This window comes from Moschus berezovskii, chromosome 10 (assembly GCF_049115385.1).
Source record: "Moschus berezovskii isolate FMDL1 chromosome 10, NW_MosBer_1.0, whole genome shotgun sequence".
NCBI lineage: Eukaryota > Metazoa > Chordata > Mammalia > Artiodactyla > Moschidae > Moschus > Moschus berezovskii.
This window is the reverse complement of record NC_142469.1, coordinates 11,521,673-11,539,484: the sequence shown is the minus strand read 5'-3', so window position 1 is coordinate 11,539,484 and position 17,812 is coordinate 11,521,673. Positions and strand designations below refer to the sequence as shown.

General features: G+C 41.2%; 1 protein-coding gene and 1 pseudogene across 2 annotated transcripts in view; both read right to left on the bottom strand.

Annotated features, from left to right (window-relative positions):
* Window positions 1–17,812, bottom strand: part of ADGRB3 (adhesion G protein-coupled receptor B3) — an 893,473-nt gene that overhangs the window by 737,566 nt on the left and 138,095 nt on the right. The gene's annotated exons all lie outside the window — the stretch shown is intronic.
* On the bottom strand, window positions 14,895–16,562 carry LOC129561290 (cAMP-dependent protein kinase type I-alpha regulatory subunit pseudogene; annotated as a pseudogene).

Below are 17,812 nucleotides of genomic sequence, written 5' to 3'. Positions count from 1 at the left end.
AAAATACATCCGTCAATGCAGGAGACTCGGAATACACAGATTTGATCCCTGGGTCAGGAAGATCCCCTGGAGAAGGAAATGGCAACCCACTACAGAATCCTTGCCTGGAAAAGTCTGTAGATAGACAGTCCAGGTGGGACTGCAGCCTATGGGGTCACAAAGAGTAAGACACAACTGAGTGACTAAGCACACACCAAAAACATAGGGTAGTTTGGAGAGCGGCGATAGTCGTACAATACTCAGTTTAACCAGCAAGGGACATGGCAAATCTCTCTATGATATTTAAATAGATTTACATATTTTAGCTTAAAGTAGATTTTAAATGTGGTGCTATGGCTTAAATCACTGGATGAATGGTGAGAATAAAAATCTGTCATTCTTTAAATATCACTTGATATATTGCACATCACTCATATGTGGAATCTAAAATATGACACAAATGAACTTATCTTTGAAACAGAAACAGACTCACAGGCACAGAAAACAGTCTTGTGGTTGCCAGTGGAGAGAGGAGTGGATGAGAGTCGGATTGGGAGTCTGTGATTAGTGGATGCAAACTAGGACATACAGAATAGATAAACAAGAAGACCTTACTCCATAGCACAGGGAACCATCTGCAACGTCCTGTGAAAAACCATAGTGAAAAAGAGTGTGTATGTATACATAACTGAATCAAATACTCTGCTGCACAGTAAAATTATACAATACTGCAAATCACCTAAACTTCAGAAAAACAAATTAAAAAATAAATAGGTCCTTTTTATACAAAAGTATTAGGCAATAAAATGTTCACACACAATATTTCCCAGGTAACCACAAATTGACTTACATATTATCTAGCTGGCCTCATAAAAACATTTCCCATCTTTCCATTACTATTTTGGAAGATGGGCAAGTATGTTGATAAGGAGAAAAATCTGACAGTAAAACAGATTAACAGTTTCATATTTAAAAAAACTTAAGATTTAATCTGAGGAAAAACAAGTTGCATTCACCCACCAGAAAACAGAACCTACAAGAAGAGTAAAAAGAAAATAAACAGGCTACTTAACACCAACTGCAGTCTATACAATAAAACAGACCATACATTGACATGAATCAGCCACGGGCGCACATATGTCTCCCATCCTGAACCCCTCCCCACCTCCCGCCCCATCCCATCCCTCAGGGTTGTCCCAGTGCACCAGCTTTGAGTGCCCTGTATGGCAAAAACCACTATAATATTGTAATTAGCCTCCAATTAAAATTAATTAATTAATATAAAAAATAAAACAGAAAATGTATGGCTGAACCATACACAATGTGGTCAAAGAAGCATAGTAACGCTGTGGACTCCTTGAAGAAAACCTACTCAATATTCTCTAATAATCTATATGGGGAAAGAATCTGAAAAAGAACGGATATATCTATATGTATAACTGAATCACTTTGCTGTGCCCTGAAGCTAACGGCAACACTGTAAATCCATCACTCTATTGTTGTGCTTCCCTGGTAGCTCAGTTGTAAAGAAGCTGCCAGCAATGCTGGAGACCCCAGTTCGATTCCTGGGTCGGGAAGATCCGCTGGAGAAGGAATAGGCTGCCCACTCCAGTATTCTTGGGCTTCCCTGGTAGCTCAGCTGGTAAAGAATCCACTGACAGTGTGGGAGACGTGGGTTCAATCCTGAGTTGGGAAGATCGCCTGGAGAAGGGGTGGGTGCTACCCACCCCAGTATTCTGGCCTGGAGAATTTCATGGGCAGAGGAGCCTGGCAGGCTACAGTCCATCAGACACGACTGAGTGACTGTCACGTTCACAGTTGTTATTTAGCCGCTAAGTTGTGTCCAACTCTTTGGCGACCCCCTGGACTCTAGCCCGCCAGGTGCTCTTCTGTCCATACTTCAATATAAAATAAAAACTAAAATAAAAAAAAGAAACCCAAGCAATGTCCCCGCAGGTACTCAGAGGGGCTGCCAGGGATACTGAAGGACTGCCCAGACCACGGTAGACGTGGAGAAGATACATCAGTGGATGCAGAATCCAATTCAGGCCCAAGGGAGCACGCACCAGAGACTGTGGGCAGACAGAGCCTACCTCCAGGAGGCGCCAACTAAGTCCTGGTTGAGTCAAAAGATGGAACCGAATAGGGAAGTTTAGGGTGTCTGTGTAAAGCCACAAATCCGACTGGGAGGAAGGGAGACCTGTCCTGAAAGGCATGGAGCTAAGCTGGCTGCAGGAACCTCCCCAGAACTTGCTGCTCTGAGCAGCAACCTCAGGACCACCAGGCAGGAGCCAGAACACTGGGGGAGGTTGCTGGAAAGGAAACCTGGTGAACTGCCTTCTTTTTTCCCAACATGGAAAGAGCCCAAGCTATTTAGCTAGAAGACAAGGTAAAAAAAAAAACAAAGCTGATATACTTTTTAAATTATGTTTGGCAAAAAGAAAAACGAGAGCATTTGAATAGTTTCCCTTGCTTCCCCTCCATATTATACATCTAACTGCAACTGGCAAATGTATTCAGGGAACCGAATACAGTGCTCTCACAGCGTCAGTGTGTGGGCTCCAACTGGACGCCGAATTTTGTTAGATTTCATACCCAGTTAGGTCTTACTGAGGGGAATATTACAGCAAATGGCACAGTCTTCCCTCACTGGAATGCAATCAATAAAAGAGTCAAGCCCACCTGCACTGCAGCTGCTACTTCACAGACTCTTTGCCAGAAGCCACTATTTAATAGAGCCGTGGGTACGTTATGTTTGTGGTTTTCCTTCTGACAAAAAGTAAGATGAGTTGGACTGAAAGTCTGCCTTGACTTGTTTTTACAGTTTTTATTGTTTTTTTTTTGTTTGTTTGTTTGTTTTTTAGGAAATGATACTTGGTAGCGTCATTTTATTTAGTTCTCTTCGAAGAAATCCTTTGATATTTTATGAATTACTTATCTCATTCTAACAAGGCTGAACATGGAAAATTAACCTCCTATACATTCCTAATTAGTTTTTAATGAATTTTAGTTTCTCTGTTAGGAAAAGATCTATCCAACTAACTACTCGGAATTTAATCTCCATTACTGAAGCGTATGACAGCCATCCCGAGGGGAAAAATGTCCTTGAGGTGTGTGTGAGTGAGTGAGTGAGCGAGAGAGTGGGAAAGAGAGTCATTCTTAGAAATAACTAAAATACCTAATTTTTTCCCTTCAACTTTGATGGCATATGGAGCCAGGATCATTTACAACTAATGAATGACTTCATTATGAAACACTGAGAAAAACAAAAATTATGATATTCAGATATACTGAATTGCTTGCTTCTGCTTACGCCCTATGCTTTAATCAAGATTTAATACAAAAAAATGGAACTAACTAGCTAATTACATAATTAAATTGAATTTTCCAACTTAAAAACACATTGGCTAGAAGGAAACCAATAGAACACATAGTGTAGTAAAAGGAATAATTTCAAGAAAATTAAGACATTAGTTAATGAACAAGCATTCATGGGGTTTTTCTAGGCTAAATTTTATAATGTATGGTAATGCAATGATATAATTTCTGCTATTAACATTCATTTTCTTCAACTATAGCCCTTGTTTTTTACTTCTCAATTGACCTACTTTCTTTGACTTTTCTGGAAAGAAAAGTTAGTTTTTACATATAGAGAGAATTTTCATTAGCACAAGACATAATCTATGTTTGAACTGTATTTGAGTTTAAGAAATACTGGATATGTGTTTTGGAAATATCTTGTACACAAAATAATCAATTTGATTTAAAGACTTCATGAGGACGGTTTACATGACATTCAGTTCAGTTCAGTCGCTCAGTTGTGTCCAACTCTCTGCGACCCCATGAATCACAGCACGCCAGGCCTCCCTGTCCATCACCAACTCCCGGAACTCACCCAAACTCATGTCCATCGAGTCGGTGATGCCATCCAGCCATCTCATTCTCTGTCATCCCCGTCTCCTCCCACCCCCAATCCCTCCCAGCATCAGACTCTTTTCCAGTGAGTCAACTCATCGCATGAGGTGGCCAAAGTATTGGAGTTTCAGCTTTAAGGCCATGTCAAAAGTGAAATGTAAAAGTAGTCTGGAATAAGGAAAGCAGTGGCCAAATATTTCACACACTATACTAAAAATAAAAAGAGGCCAGACTACAATTAATACAGACAATGGAGAAAAAGGATTTGCCAAGAATGTTAGTTAATGAGGAGCACATGCTTTTTTAGGCAAAGATAGGTGAATTATCTTTTAAGAACCGAATAGAATACCTAAAAAAAAGTTCAGAGTAATATATAAATCTTTTCTACTCATAAATAAATAGAAAATTAAATATTTTGGAATATATTGATTACATTTTCATTTTGTCTCAAATATATGGAAAATAAATGCTTTTATTGAATAGATATGTACTCTAAATATACATTATAAATAATAATAGTTCACAAGCCATCAAAAACCACATATTTAAATTACCCAGATTGTGTGTGATTTAGTGTCTGTTATTTTCTCAGCTGGTAAGGAAAATGTCAAGGTAAGCTGACACTTTATCATGGGGAGCCTCTCTCAACTGAATGATCTTTCTGGCTTTGTAAGCCACAAGAGTTCATGGTCTAGAATTTCATATTCTGGGTACCAAGCATATTTAAATAACTTCAAAATTATGTGTGTTTGCAGGCATGTATATGTAAAACTGTCAGTCTCAGAAATCTCTCATTTGAGGTAAAAAAAACTGGTTGAAATTCAAAATGAATGAGTCAATGTAGCTACCCTAAGCAGCTTTTAGGATTAGTAGAGGCATGGCCAAACAAGCAAATAAATGACTCATTATCCTATAGGCAAAATAACATATATGTCATAAAGCTCAAAACAGTTCTGAATACACACAATGGAAGGAACACTTAATCATTCATTCCGTATGAGGAAATGAGTTACAACTGAAAGTTTTTTAACAATAAAAGTGACACAATGAAATTCGCTCTCAGTACTGATTTTGTCACAGCTGCGTTCCTGTAAGTGGATGCCTATCAGCAAACAAGGGATAAGGAGTGAAAGAGAGAAAGCTGGCGCTCCAATAATGAAGGAGTTGAAAATGCCAGCGGCGATCAGAGTAGTTTGACAGGGATGCTGGGATGCTGCTGCTGCTGGCGATGGCTGGACTGACCACTTACTGAGTGCTTCATGTGTATCAAGAACTTGCTAAGAGTTACTATCCATTACCATGAGCCTTAGAATAATTAAATAGCCCTCCTCGGGTCACATTCATGTATAATCAGAGACCAGAATGGAAAGGTGGGTCTGCAAAGCTCCACAGCCCACATATGTAATCTTTCACCATGATACTTTCTGTTACTTCTAGCAGAGGGACACATTCTAAAAACCAGGAAGACATAATAAGGAGTTTCTCATCCAAGCTGCAAGTGAAATCAAGCAGCAAGTAGCATAAATATTGTAAACAAATAACAAAATCAGTAACTTTAGAGGTCAGTAGTAATGCTGGAGAGCATATCCATGAGTAGTAACCATGGCAACCAGACTGTACACGACTAAAATGGTGGTAAGATTCCAAGTAGTTTTCAGAGAGATAAGGAGATGTGGTATTATTTTGAAGGGAAGGAAAGGAAGACTAAAAGAAAGTTATTTTATTATTATTTTTTGCTTTTGATTATTATAATAGGAAATTCTCAAGCATCTTTAGAGTTCGCAGAAAAAGAGCTGTAAAAAGCGAGGCAGAAACTTGAGGAGCATATAGGGAAATGAAGGGGCACAGAACTAGAGAATGGAAACTGCTTGTGAATAAAAGCCCTGGTAGATAAGCTGGCAAAACCCAAGGATTTAGAAACTCTAGGTATTTTATTTTCAAATCAGTGGTCAGGTAGATAAAGAATCTTAGATTAAGAATCAGTCAGACCAATAGATGGAGATCAGGAAACTACCAAGATTCAGACACTAACTTCAGAGGTTCCACTTAGCAAATAGAGAGTGCCCAAGAATGATTTTTTTTCAAAGTACAGACAAACGGAGCGTCCATACAGAGATGCAGGGGGTGACCAAATCACAATCATGGGGGAATCGGGCGATGCTCACACATCTGGGCAGGTCAGGGTCCTGGTTAAGAGAGATTCTGCTCTGGAAGAGGCTGTGCTCCTTCTGATGCAGAACAGAAAGGCAGGGAAGGAGGACTGCACACAAATCTGTGACCAAACTGGAGGGAAGCTGACGGCATTCTTAACACTCTGTTGTTTCTAAAAGCGCAGGGTCGCAGGCATCCGGGAGTGTGCAGAAGGCGTGAAGACATGAGAAGAGCCAGGAGGTGTGTCCCAGCCATCCTGGGGACAGAATGAGAGCCCCAAGCGTGAGAAATGGAGCTCAAAGCGGAAAGCACGTGCACTGTGATTAAATGTCCATTATCACACTGCGAGGAACACCGTACCCACATAATCATAATCACTCCTGAAAGTAAAAGTGTCCTCCGCACAGCAGTGTGTGTGCAACTATTAGAAGATTGGGGGTTTGGGAATAAACAGTCAGTGTTCCTTGCGGCAACTTCTTCCAACATTAGATACAAACGTGTGAGAAACAAGACTGCCCTGAACTCCCATCTGGTTCCTGTGCAGGGTGGTTAGCCCATGCAGACCTGGAGAGATTTGTCTGGTATTGAAAATGGCCTGCAGGAAAGCAAACACCTACACGACATCCTAACAAACAGATTTCCTTTTTTTTAAAGACTTTAAATTATTTTTAATTGAAATATAGTTGATTCACAATGTTGTGTTAGCTTCAGGTGTATAGCGAAATAAATTTCAGTTTATGTATTTTATATATTATATATATATATATAGGCTTCTCTTGTGGCTCAGCTGGTAAAGAAACTGCCTGCAATGCAGGAAACCTTGGTTCAGTCCCTGGGTTGGGAAGATCCCCTGGAGAAGGGAAAGGCTACCCACTCCAGTATTCTGGCCTGGAGAATTCCACAGACTGTACAGCCCATGGGGTTGCAGAGTCGGACACGACTGAGCAACTTTCACTTCACTTTGTGTGTGTGTGTGTGTGTGTGCATGTATGTTTTAGTCTCTCAGTTGTGTCCAACTCTTTGCAACCTCAAAGACTGTAGCCCACAATGTTCCTCTGTCCATAGGGTTCTTCAGGCAAGAATACTGGAGTGGGTTGCCATTTCCTTCTCCAAGGGATCTTCCCAACCCAAGTATCGAATCTGGGTCTCCTCCACTGCAGGCAGATTCTTTACCGTCTGAGCCAAATTATATATATAATATATTAAAAAGCAGAGACATTACTTTGCCAACCAAGGTCCGTCTAGTCAAGACTATGATTTTTCCTGTGGTCATGTATGGATGTGAGAGTTGGACTGTGAAGAAAGCTGATCGCCGAAGAATTGATGCTTTTGAACTGTGGTGTTGGAGAAGACTCTTGAAAGTCCCTTGGACTGCAAGGAGATCCAACCAGTCCGTTCTAAGGGAGATCGATCCTGGGTGTTCATTGGAAGGACTGATGCTAAAGCTGAAACTCCAATACTTTGGCCACCTCATGCGACGAGTTGACTCACTGGAAAAGACTCTGATGCTGGGAAAGGTTGGGGGCGGGAGGAGAAGGGGACGACGGAGAACGAGATGGCTGGATGGCATTACCGACTCTGTGGACATGAGTTTGAGTGAACTCCGGGAGTTGGTGATGGACAGGGAGGCCTGGCGTGCTGTGATTCATGGGGTCGCGGAGAGTCAGACACGACTGAGCGACTGAACTGAACTGAACTGATATATATATATATATAATAATGAATCTATAGACTGAACTATATATATATATACACATAGTATTTCGTAGATTCTTTTCTGATAAGTTATTGCAAGATATTGAGTGGCATTCCCATGCTGTATAGCAGATCCTTGTTGATCATCTATTTATGTATAGCAGTGTGTATATATTACTCTGAAACCCCTAATTTATCCCTCCCACCTTTTCCTTTTAGGAACCATAAGCTTGCTCTCCATGTCTCTATTTCTGTTTTGTAAATATGCAACCCACCATCACTCCAGCAAATAGATTTCCTAAACAATGAGCCCGAGCACTGAGTTCCCACTTTGTGCCTGTACCTGAGCACTCGCCTGCTTCCACAAGCCCAGCTTTTGGTGCTGCCTCTGTGCCAACTGTTCCCCCTGGACTGCAAGTGTCCTGTATGCTCTTGAAATATTATCCTATTAAATTGTTTTAGTTCTTAACTCTCATACCCATGGGGTAGATAGGAAGGAAGCAGCGTTATTTAATTATAAAGTAACTCTCCCCTTAACCAAATGCTTTAAATTATACCAGGGCAATTTTTTCATTGGTGGCATTTAAACGAAAGTTATATACAGCTGTCTCCTCAGCAGGAGTACTCTGTCCCCTACCCTTAATTTGACCTGAAGAGATTTTCCAGAGCAGAGTTAGTCAGCACGCCCATCAACCAGAACTCTAGACTTGGAAGACACATCTATATGTGTTTTCCTAAAAGCTCTAACAGGGCCTGGGAAAAGGCAGAGGGGATTTTACCCTACTTGAGAATTACCTTCCTTGAATGTGCTCTTATACGAAAAGCATTTTATTTTCATGGAAATTTAAACAAAGGGACCATGTCTACAGCAGAAGGCTGACACAAACAATAAAACACCATTTATCAGAAAGCAGGGTGTCTTAAGAGGCAATGTTCCAAAGCAAAAGGACTCAGTGAATTTTTCAGAAAAGACATTTCCCCTGTGGCTGCAACCTGCCCATTTCAGACGAGCAGAGCGCTCAGCCCCTGCTCTCCTCTCTTCTATCATAAAGATTTTGAATCTCCCCTCACTCTTGTGGTTTTGCCTCCTTCCTTAAATCCCGAGCACTCAGCTTTCTCTGGGCGGCTCTGTTTTCCCTTCAGACTCCTACCATCTTCATTCATCTTTGAATGACCACCACCCATGGGGCCCCCCGCTGATGTTTCCTTCTTTCAGGTCTGTGTATCCTGGGCAGGCGAGGGCAGGTGACCTTACCATCTAATTCTCCAAGAAAGACCTAGATGGACCATCGCATCTATCATGAGCTCATTCCTAGAATACCCCCACCTCAATCAGTGACCCTACAGTTTCTCATCCTTCTCTCCAAGGTAAAAAAATACAGACACCCTTCTTGTTTAATGGGGCCCAAGCTGCCCACACCCCGGCCCACACCCCCTCCCCAGGGCGCGTCTCAGGGAAACTCATCAAAGGCAGCACATTTATGTCTTATTTGTCCTGCTCCTTCCTTCACAGGTTTTTTTTCATAGCGTGCATCTATTTATTATTTCTAAATATATTCTATTCTATTGGAGCACAGTTGACTGACAGCGTCCTGCTAGTTTCAGTGTACAGCATCGTGATTCGGTTACATGTGCTCAGTCTCTCAGTCCCTCTTTGCGACCCCACGGACTGGAGCCTGGCCAGCTCCTCTGCACATGGGATTCTCCAGGTGGGAATACTGGACTGGGTTGCCATTTCCTCCTCCAGGGGATCTTCCAGACCTGGGGTATTCAGTTATACACATCTTATATCTATTCTTTTTCAGACTCTTTTCCATTATAGGTTATTGCAAGATATTGAATATAGTTCCCTGTTCTAATCAGTAGGACCTTATTATTTATCTGTTTTATGTATAATAATGTGTATATATTAATCCCAAACTCCTAACTTACGCTTCACTTCCCCTTTGTAACCGTAAATGTGTTTGTACATCTTTATACATAATCACATTAGCAAACAACCCGAGGAAATCTCACCCTCCATCCTCACAATGTGCTTGAACCTGCTGTCCACTCACTTGTCCACTTAAGGACCCCCAACCCTCAGATCCATTCTTGTCGTGCCCACAAGCCAGCTCTGCACCGACTCCCTTGTACCAGATGCAAAGGAACTTATAGGTCTGTTCCACCACAAGCCTGTGCAGGAGCACGGCACACACAAACTCCTGAGCGCACACACATCCTGTCTTCTGAGGACTGCGCCTTTGATGCTGTCACACCAACTTGTCTCGTGTCCTGTGACACCTTCAAGGCCTCATCTCTGTGGCTGGAGGTTCCCGTTAGTGCTGTCAGCCTGTGAGGTCAGCCCTCGTTTCTCACCCAGGCTCCTAGCCCTTCCATCAGGAAGACAGATCAGCGCTCTGCACCCACAGCGAACACCCACACATGTCACATGTCTACAGTCATGAAACTTCCCAAGTGCTGTTTGTCTAACGGCCCTCCTCCTATTCCCAGCACATAACGTTCCACACGGAAGCTCCCTCCTAAATGAGGGTCTCTTCTAGATTTCCTTATGAGCTGTTGGAGCTCAGGACCCATATTTTCTATCTCATACACTTCTTACTCCTCAGGTCCCCTTTGCAGACTGCACAACAAGGAAGAACGAATCTGACTCTGCTGGGTCTGTGTCTTTTACTTTTACCTTTGTGTTCTCTTGTTTTCACTATAAGTTAATCACTAAAGGCTGGTTGTCTATAGCTTAAAGCATACATAATGGGCTACCTCCAGGAACCCTGCCTCCCATGCAATGAGCATTAACCTAAATATCTTTGTTTAGCTCACAGGAAACGTTCTGACCAGGCCCACCTGTGAATGGCTGCAGAAAAGAAGAAATTAACACTTCCCCTCTGAAGTCAGCAGGAACCAGGAAACATTTGCAATCACTTACCAACTTGTTTCTGCTTTGCCTCCTCACCTCCCACCTCTTTGTTCTATTAAAAACAAACAAAACAAAAGCAACAACTAGCATCCACAGCCAGGGAATATAGTTCTTTGGGATATTAGTCCACTTGTCTATTTCTTGTCCCAATAACTTCTCTCTCAATTTATTGCCTGTTGTGTGGCAAGCAGTAGGAGCTTGGACTTGGTAAAAATAGTGAATATTCATAAAAATTTGCGAACCACTTGAATAGTACTATGTTAAGTGCCAAGAAGAGAAGACAAAACACGGAGCATAGTTGGTGAGTCTCCCAGCACGGATGCAGCTCTGGGGATGGTGCAGACCTGTGCAGAGCCTGCTGTGAGAGGGAACAGGAGGGCAAACTCTTTCTCCTGCCTTCTCAGTTAGAGCTGGTCTCTGTCATCACCTTTAATTTAGATTCCCTTCCCCTTAACCCCCGACTTCTTGGTCCTTAAGATTCTTTTCTGCTATCCAGTTGGCTGGCAGGAAAGATGAAAAATGTCTGCATTCCCTAATCCAACATGGGGATAACAGTGTTTGTTCTGCCTTAGTCATGATTAACGTGAAGATCAAATATGAATTGTACTTGAAAGCAGTTTGTAATGTTTTATCCTTGGTTTTAATCTCTGACTTTCAGAGAAAAGTAAAGCTTGCTTCCTAAGTCATGGACCCAAACCACAATGTGACACTAAGCTTTCCCTCTAGGGACTTGCTCTTTTATAAAATTCACACCTCCTCTGGATTTATATTCACTTCATATTTTCATCTGTTACCTCAAATAATATACCTTCTCTGGATACCAAAGTCCTTCTATTTAAAGTGATTTAACTTCTAAATCTCATTTTAAAATGACCTTGTGCTTTTAAAACTTGCCTCTCTGACAGTCTAACCAAAATTTCCAACTTGTTACTCTTCTAAGACCTCCAACCAAATCTGATATGTTGCCTTAGGGAAACGCCAGCCCCTCCAATCAGCACCACGAAGCTTTGCTTTTGTCCATGACATACTACCCAGTTAGGAAACAACGACTTTACGTTCACTCTCCTACTCTCAGTTGGTTACGGAGATTATTTTTTAGAATGCTTCTTTTTTTTTTCTTTATATATATATATCCTTATATATAATATATATATATTTCTTTATATATAATATATCCTTATTTAATCTTTTTTATTACTTGACCTACTGTTAAGACAATCGATAACAAAAAGAAGAGAGTGTATTAGCAAGCACAGTGTAATCAGATGAGTAGCCAGGAAACAATACAAAATGGTCCTTTGTCCACTGTAATTTCTAGAGAAGTAGATCTCATAAACTCACTTACCAAGTCCAGAAATAATGACTTCTGAAGCCTTAAATATCCACGGAGACAAATGATGCCAATCGTAATCTCTCATATATACTCAAACTGCACAAAGATAAAGCTTTAAATGTGATCATTTTAAATTCAGATCTAAATTTTCTTAGATTAATACTACAAGGGAGTAAACAGCAAAGCCAAATGACTTAAGAGCAAAACTCATTTAAACAGCACTGTATGTATCTAAATATCATAAACATGATAACATAATCTGTCAAACTGTGGAAGTTGGTGGCATTCTAACCAATTTAGTTAAGTACAGTTTTGCCATATAAACAAAGATCAAATCAAACTTTAAGTTAATAAGAATAGAATTTTTATTTTTAATCTTTTCAATATAAAAAACAATGAAAATAAAATACACATAACAAAATCCTCATTTAATACAGATTATTTTGAGAAGTAAAAAGTTTGTAATAAGGTAGCTTTCTATCCCACACCAAAAGGTAAATAAAATATTTTCCCCAGATTTATACTCCAAACTTGGGCTTCCTAGGTGGCACTAGTGGTAAACAATTTGCTGCCAATACAGTCAGTGAAGTTGCTCAGTCCTGTCCAACTATTTGCAATCCGATGGACTGTAGCCCACAGGCGCCGCCATCCATGGAATTTTCCAGGCAAGAGTACTGGAGTGGGTTGCCATTTCCTTTTCCAGGGGATCTTCCCGACCTGGGGATCAAACCCAAGTCTCCCTCATTTCAGGCAGACACTTTACCATCTGAGCTAGCAGGGAAGCTCCATACAGGAGACTAAGAAATGCAGATTCAGTCCCTGGGAAATGGCAACCCACTCCAGTATTCTTGCCTGAGAAATTCCATGAACAGAGGAGACTGGTGGGCTACAGTCCACAGGGTTGCAAAGAGTTGGACATGACTGGGTGTGTGAGCAAGAAACTCCAAACTTAGTATAAGCTAAAAACTGTTCAAGTCTATGAAAAAAAAAAAAAGACCGATTTAAATTACCTGGGAAAGGATAAGGAAGAGATTAATAATCAGAGATAGTTGCATACAGATGGGAAAAAAAAAAAAAAAACACTTGCAGTCACTTCCAAATATAACCTTACATATTATACAAAAGTATTACTGCCAGTCACTCAATCATGTCCAACTCTTTGAGACCCCATGGACTGTAGCCTCTGTCCATGGAATTCCCCAGGCGAGAATACTGGAGTGGGTTGCCATTCCCTTCTCCAGGGGATCTTCCCAACCCAGGGATCAAACGCCAGTCTCTGGCTTTGCAGACAGATTCTTTACAATCTGAGTGACCAGGGAAGCCCGATTATATAAATCACAATGCAAATAAAAGTGCCTAAATTATGGAACTGTGACATTTTGTTTAAAAATAACATTAATAAAAATAAACAGTTAGATACCATCGGTGCACAAAGACTAATGTAATGTTGGTAGGGCTGGGAAATACTGAAATACAGTTAAGACTCAAAACACAAAAAAAGTTTGCTAGAGAAATAAAATGGTAGATAAGAAAGCAGAACTTTTCAGCAGGATGGCCTTTTAGACCAATTTGAAACACAGACATATTCTGAAAGTGAAAGTCGCTCAGTCGTGTCCAACTCTTTGCGACCCCATGGACAATACAGCCCATGGAACTCTCCAGGCCAGAATACTTCCCAACCCAGGGATTGAACCCAGGTCTCCTGCATTGAAGGCAGATTCTTTACCAGCTGAGCCCCCCAACCCACCATAAATCCTAGTTGATGTAAAAAGATGGGGGGAGGTTAAAGCAAAGTAAAAACCTCTTTCCAAATCTCCTGTCCCAGTGAATTTAGGGGATAAAGTTCCCAACACTGAACTCTGTCCACCTGTCATATTTCCCTTTAGCAATCCCACCTCCCTTTCTCTGTTATCACATTTTGTCTGTCTCTCCCCAGCAAACCCTGGCTTCTGGAATCAGTGCTTAAAAAGCATATGAGATTACTAACCCAGAGTCAACTGAAGGATGTACATTAACCAAAAGCTCTAAGTTAACTACCAAGAGTGCAAACCTCAAATTCTTATTCTGAGTCCAGCATCTGATGATCAATATTTGGCTCTAACTAGATAAATGCAGGTGTAATCAGAATTTATGAGCTGAGTCACATATAGTTAAATCAGAACCCAATATTTGCAGTTTATGATTTGGTGTGAAACACAAAAGACAGGAATAGACAGCCACACTTCAAATGCTTTTAGAATTGGAGAGGAAACATTAAGAACAAGATAAAAACAAAACTAGGCAAATTAGCTTGACAAATAAAAATTCTTGTTAAAAAAAAAGCAAACATATCATATCCATCTGATAATTAGCAAAACTGCACATTTTTCTGCCCTTAAATTAGTTTAAACTAATATTAGTTTAGATATCTTTCTACTACACTAAAATTTTTCTACATGTGTTTTTCCTGATTCTCAGAGCTTAATGAGACATTATTTATTCTATAAAGAAATACAAATATAGCCATATATATGGCCACAGTCTAAAATATGCTTATGATAGTATGAAACTTCAGTCACTTTAAAGATCCTGCACTATTACATCATAGGTCTATGGTAACCCACGTGGTGCAGGGTCTGATCTCACCAGAAAGCACGGCTGGCAGGGCCCAGGGTGAATACTAACACTGCACACAGAGATGTAGAAACAGCAAAGACTCTGTAGAACTCTTCCTACTTATTTTACTTTGTAGGCACACTCAGTTAATGTTCCCAAATAAAAAGAGTGCTGTAAATGCAACTTTAATGGAAACAAATAAGAAGCTGTGATGCCAGCGGCCATCTATACCTGCAAAGAGGGACAGAGCCCATCTGCATGGAGAATCTGGATGGGGAGAGGTAGGCAGGGAGGCACAGGAGACAGACTTCAGACAGACAGGGACACAAAACTGCTGTGCTGCTGGCGATTTCATTTGAGGACGTCTGAGCTCAGGCTGAGAACACATTCCAACCTCCGCGGGTCCAGCCTGACACACTTCAACAGGCCACACGCAACCAGGGTGGCAGCCGGTGAACAATTCATCAGCAGGGCAGTTTCGCCAGAACTGTCTTCCCACTTCAACAAATTCTCCATTTTCTGACCAATGCCTCAGGATAGCAGCTGAACCCTTTATACTCCTTCTCTGGTTCTCCATGCACCAGTCTCCTGCCTGTCCTCAGGCTGGACCGGTTCCATGGCATCAGCTACCCTGAGATGTTCCCACTTGTCCAGAGATGCTAAAACAGATCCTTTGCTAAAAGACTCCTTACAAGTCTTCAGCTTTCTCGGCACACTTCCCAGGAGGATCCTTCTAGAGTTGTCTTGGGGCAATGCCCCACAAATTCACATCTGTCTTGACCTTGAAAGTGGCTGCTCTAGGTGCCCCACGATCAATTTCCCCAACGTTCCTTTCTTCCCCAACACTGGTTGCCCATTCACTATTGACACAGACTTCCATTTCCCCTTGACCAATCACAAAGAAGTTATTCCCTTCATGACCCTGCTGAATAACAATCTCTCCAGCAATAAAGGAAACTGGAAATGGCATCAAAATGATCGCTTCTCTCACTATCATCAAGATGCGAAAACAACACATTCTTTCAAAAGCTTTAGCTAAAGCAGCCATTGTCTTGTAACCTTCTGGTCCAACCTTCCTAACATAGATGCGGCATCTTGCTTAGTGTAGACTTCAGCGTGGATGGCACCTTGTCGCCTCCAGCCCCTCACCACTGGGTTGGCTGGAGGGAGAGAGACTTCATCCTTCCTTGAGTCTGCACAAGAGCTTGCTTTCTGCAGATTCTGGATCCGTTTTGCCTCCTTCTTCTCCAACTTCTCAAAGTATTCCCTGAGGAATGCTGTGGCCTCTCAGGCCGTGCAGTGCACAACTGCATGATGGAGTTTTTGAACAGGGCCTGGATGTGTGCTTCTGGTCTCAGAGCTCACATTCCCAGGGGCTCGCTCTTCCTCAGCAGAGGTGCCACCAGGAGCCAGGGCTCTCTTCCATCCCAGCGGTGGCCAATGGAGCGCCCTCTCCTGGCCTGTCTCCACTTGGTGAGCATCATTGATATTTGTGTGTATGGATTCTGTTCTCCCCATGAATCATGGATGGTGCATGAATACTGGATATTAATTTGCTTCTCGTTTTGCCCATCACTAAAAGGTTTTGCAGGTATGTACCAGATTTACTCATTTCACTATAATTTAACCAGGGAAAACCAATAAATCACATATGTATAGCATATGCTTGACTCTTGGGGCAAAAATATCAGAGGTTCATCTTGAACTTGACCTGCAAAGTTCCAGAGAGCCAGACAACTGGACCTATCTTCCCATTTCTATATTTCTCTTTATTTAGACTGTATATTCTGACACTCCTTCATGTATACCTTCCTATATCAGGAATATTCTACTATAACTGAAAAGTCTTTTGAGGGCTAAGTCAATTCTTAAAATTCCAAAAAACCTTTTTAGCCAAAGAAACCTTTTTTGGGCTAAGTCAATTCTTAAAATTCCTTATTAAGCTAATTCCCTATGCCAGTTTTAATTTCTTATAATACTTATAAGGCATAGTTTGTGATTTATTTATATATTACCTACAGATCACCTCAATTTTTCAAGTACACATTTTTATCCAATTACATAGGTTCCTGAAAGCTAGAACTTTTGTTATAAATGTATGAATTTTCTATGCTATCTGGCATAGGCTGATGTGAGATGAACAGTCAGCTAATGATAAATGAATTAACACAGAATTATAGGAAGTACATAATTAGCACCTAGTTATTCATGTCGCTACATCACATCCTTAGGGCCATAATGTTACACACACAGAGGATTGACAGTGGTGTCACACACAAAGTTTGTACTCAAAATATATACACTTAATACATACTTATATACTTATTAGCAATACTTAATAATAGAATGTGAAGTTGCTGAGTCATGTCCGACTCTTTGTGACCCCATGGACTGTAGCCCACCAGGCTCCTCCATCCATGGAATTTTCTAGGCAAGAGTAGTAGAGTGGGTTGCCATTTCCTTCTCCAGGGGATCTTACCAACCCAGGGATCGAACCCTGGTCTCCCACATTGCACGCAGACGCTTTACCATCTGAGCCACCAGGAAATCCCAATAATAGAATATATATTACTTAAAAAAATAATTGCAATATGTTCTCCCTTAAATTCTCTCTGTACTTGAAACAGATTTTTCCAGTAGTGAATGGACTCCAATTTTGACAATGGCTACAAACAGATGTGGTAAAGAACCCTCCTGCCAATGCAGGAGACATAAGAGAAGTGGGTTCGATCCCTGTGTCAGGAAGATCTGCAGCAGAAGGAAATGGCAACCCACTCGTATTCTTCCCTGGAGAATTCCACAGTCAGAGGAGCCTGGTGGGCCATGGTCCATAGAGTCGCAAACAGCTGGACACAACTGAAGGACTCAGCACACACACAGCGCAAACAGATGGGGGAGTACGAATAGGATATATTTTTCTTTTTAAAACTATCAGCTTTTCCTAGTTCTCTACAGGTTGTACTTTAAATGATTTCAGTGCAAAATGCTTCCTTGATGTGGGGGAAATTTTAATAAGCCTTTTGGTTATGTAAATGTGTTATAATACCTAGGAGACAGGCATTTTGCATAATAATATGTTTTAAATAGGTTTCTTCCTTTCTCCATGAATTTACACGTCTGCCGTTTTATCATTTTATTTTATTTAACATGGAGGCTGAGCTGTGACTGGGCAAAAGGGAAGTGAGATGGGGACTCATTTTCCTCTGCTTAGTGTTGGCAGATTAAGG